Here is a 3954-nt window from a genome sequence, read left to right as displayed (position 1 = left end):
TGGGGGTGGAAAGGAAACAGTGTATCAAGTGAATGAAAAACATATGGCTACTTGGGATAATGGTAGTGCTAGAAGTAAGGAGCCAGCAAGTCTAGCAGACATGCAAGCCCTGCCTCAGCTTCTCTCCCTACACAGCTTTTCTCCCAATAGATACAATCTACTAAAACTCAAACAAGGAGAAACAATCTGAACATCTATATGTATTTTTAATTGAATCAATAATCTTCCAGAACAGAAAGCACCTGGCCCAGATAGTTTCACTGGGGAATTCTACCAAACATTTAAGGAAGAAATTATACTAATTCTCTACAATCTGTTCTAAAAAATAGAAGCATAGGAAATACGTCCTAACTCATCCTCTGAGGTCAGCATTACCCAAATACCAAAATCAGACAAATGCATTACAAGCAAGGAAAACCACAAATGAACATCTCTCATGAACATAGATGTAAAATCTTCAACAAAATGTTAGCAGATCAAATTCAGCAATGTATACAAAAAAATTATACGCCACAACTAAGTGGAATTTCACGCATGCAAAGGTGGTTCAACATTTGAAAACCAATTAATGTAACCCATCACATTAACAAGCTAAAGAAGAAAAATAACATGATCATATCAACAGATGCAGAAAAAAGCATTTGACAAAATCCAACACCCATTCACGTTAAGAACTCTCAGAAAACCAGGAAGAGAGAGTAAGTTCCTCACCATGATAAGGACATCTAAAAATGCCTACATCACACTCAGTGGTGAGAAACTAGATGTTTTCCCCTTAAGATCAGGAACAAGGCAAAGGCATCACCTCTCACCACTCCCAATCACAATTGTCCTGGAAGTCCTGCCTAATGCAATAAGAAAATAAAATAAAATAAAATAAACAGTATATGAACTGAGAGGAAGAAAATAAAATTGTCCTTATTCACAGATGACATGATTATCTGTGTAGAAAATCCCAAGGAATTAACAACGATAAAAAACAACACTCCTGAAACTAATGAGCAATTATAGCAAGATTGTAGGACACAAGGTTAATATACAAAAGTCAATCACTTTCCTATATGTCAGCAATGAGCAACTGAAATTTGAAATTAAAAACACAATACCATTTATATTAGCACCAAAAAATTAAATACTTAGGTATTACAAAATATGTGTTATATCTCAATATCTGTATGCAGAAAACTACAAAACTCTGATGAAATAAATCAAAGATCTAAATGGAGATCCTTTGAGCTGCAAGGTAAAAAATTTAATAAAAATAAATAAATACATGAAGAGAGATTCTATGTTCACGAATAGGAAGACTCAGTATTGTTTAGATGTCACTTCTTCCCAACTTGACCTATAGATTGAATGCAATTCCAATCAAAATCCCTGCAAATCATTTTGTGGAAATCAACTAACTGATTTTAAAATTTATATAAAAAATCAAATGACCCAGAAATTGCCAAATTAATTCTCAAGAATAAGAATAAAGTGAGAGGACTGACATTTCCCAACATCAAGATATTACTATTATAAAGCTACAGTAATCTAGACAGTGGGGTATTTGTGAAAGAATAGATTGATGAGACATAACAGACAGCTCAGAAATAGGCCCACACAAATATAGTTAACTGATCTTTGATAAAGGAACAAAGGCAATCCAATGGAGAAAGGATAGTCTTCTCAACAAATGGTGCTGGAAAAACTGGACAGCTACATGCAAAAAAAAAAATGAATCTTACACCTTTCACAAAAAGTAACTCAAAATGGATCACAGATTTAAATACAAAATGTAAAACTAGGCCAGGTGCAGTGTCTCACACCTGAAATCCCAGCAATTTCAGAGGCTGAGGCGGCTGGATCTCGTGAGTTCAGGAGTTTGAGACCAGCCTAGGTAACATGGCGAAACCCTGTCTCTACCAAAAGAAAAAAAAATTAGCCAGCATGGTGGCGCCTGCCTGTAGTCCCAGCTACTCAGGAGGCTGAGGTGGAGGATTGCTTGAGCCCAGGAGGTGGAGATTGCAGTGAGCCCTGATCTCGCCACTGCACTCCAGCCTTGGCAACAGAGCGAGACTTCGTCTCAAAAAAAAAAAAAAAAAAATTAATGTAAAGCCATAAAACTTCAAGAAGATAACATACGAAAAAATCTGGGTGACTTGGGGTTTGTCAATAAGTTTTTAGGTAAAAAGCAAACAGAATAGTCCATGAAAAAAATTGATAACTTGGACTTGGTATTAGGATTAAAAACTTCTGTCCTACAAAAAAACATCATTAAGAGAATGGGGCATGGCCGGGCGCGGTGGCTCACGCTTGTAATCCCAGCACTTTGGGAGGCCGAGGCGGGCGGATCACAAGGTCAGGAGATCGAGACCACGGTGAAACCCCGTCTCTACTAAAAATACAAAAAATTAGCCGGGCGTGGTGGCGGGCGCCTGTAGTCCCAGCTACTCAGAGAGGCTGAGGCAGGGGAATGGCGTGAACTCGGGAGGCGGAGCTTGCAGTGAGCCGAGATTGCGCCACTGCACTCCAGCCTGGGCGACAAAGTGAGACTCCATCTCAAAAAAAAAAAAGAGAGAATGGGGCTGGGCGCAGTGGCTCATGACTGTAATCCCAGCACTTTGGGAGGCCGGGGCAGGCAGATCACAAGGTCAGGAGTTCGAGACCAGCCTGGCCAATATGGTGAAACCCTGTCTCTACTAAAAATACAAAAATTAGCCCGGGCTTGGTGGCGGGCACATGAAGTCCCAGCTACTCAGGAGGCTGAGGCAGGAGAATCACTTGAACCCAAGAGGCAGAGGTTGCAGTGAGCCAAGATCGTGCCACTGCACACCAGCCTGGGCGACAGAGCAAGACTCCGTCTCAAAAAAAAAAAAAAAAGAGAGAGAGAATGAAAATACAAGCCACTGACTGAAAGGAAATATTTTCAAAACACATATAAAAGGCTTGTATCCACAATACACAAGGAACTCAACAATAAGAAAATAACCCAATTAAAAAGATGTGACCCAAAAGAAGACATACACGTGGCAAACAAGCACATGAAAAGATGTTCAACATCACATATGTAGTTTGCAAATTGAAAATTAAAATTAGATACCACTACACAGCTATTAGAATGGCCAAAATCCACAACACTGACAGCACCAAATGCTGACAAGAATGTAGACCAACAAGAGTTTTCATTCATTGCTGATGGGAATGCCAAATGGTTCAGCCACATTCAAAGACAGTTTGGTAGTTTCTTACAAGGCTAAACATAGTCTTACCATATGATCCAGTAATCACACCTCTAGGTATGTACCCAAGTAAGGTTAAAACATGTATCTGCACAAAAACCTGCACATAAATGTTTATAGCAGATTTATGCATAATTGCCAAAAGTTGTAAACAATCACGACGTCCTGCAATAGGTGAATAGATATACAAACTGTGGTGTATCCATACAATAGAATATTATTCAGCACTAAAAAGAAATGAACTGTCAAGTAACAAGAAGACATGGAGGAATGTGAAATGCACATTGCTAAGTGGAAGAAGCCAGTCTGATTGCAAATATATGGCTGTGATGGTTAATACTGAGTGTCAAATTGATCACACTGAAGAATGTTCCAAAGTATTGTTCCTAGGTGTGTCCATGAGGATGTTGCCAAAGGAGATTAACATTTGAGTCAGTGGACTGGGAGAGGCAGATCCACCCTCAATCAGGGTGGGCTCCATCTAATCAGCTGCCAGGGGGCCAGAATAAAAGCAGGCAGAAGAACAGACTAGACTGGTTTAATCTTCTGGCTTACATCTTTCTCCCATGCTGGATGCTTCCTACCCTTGAACATCAGACTCCAAGTTCTTCAGCTTTGGGACTTGGAGTAGGTTCCTTGCTCGTCAGCTTACAGACAGCCTACTGTGGGACCTCACCTTGTTATCATGTGAGTCAATACTCCTTAATAAACTCCCTATATATATATATAT

This window comes from Hylobates moloch, unplaced genomic scaffold, assembly GCF_009828535.3.
Source record: "Hylobates moloch isolate HMO894 unplaced genomic scaffold, HMol_V3 SCAFFOLD_7, whole genome shotgun sequence".
In the NCBI taxonomy this organism is placed as follows: domain Eukaryota; kingdom Metazoa; phylum Chordata; class Mammalia; order Primates; family Hylobatidae; genus Hylobates; species Hylobates moloch.
Note: the sequence above shows the minus strand (reverse complement) of the source record.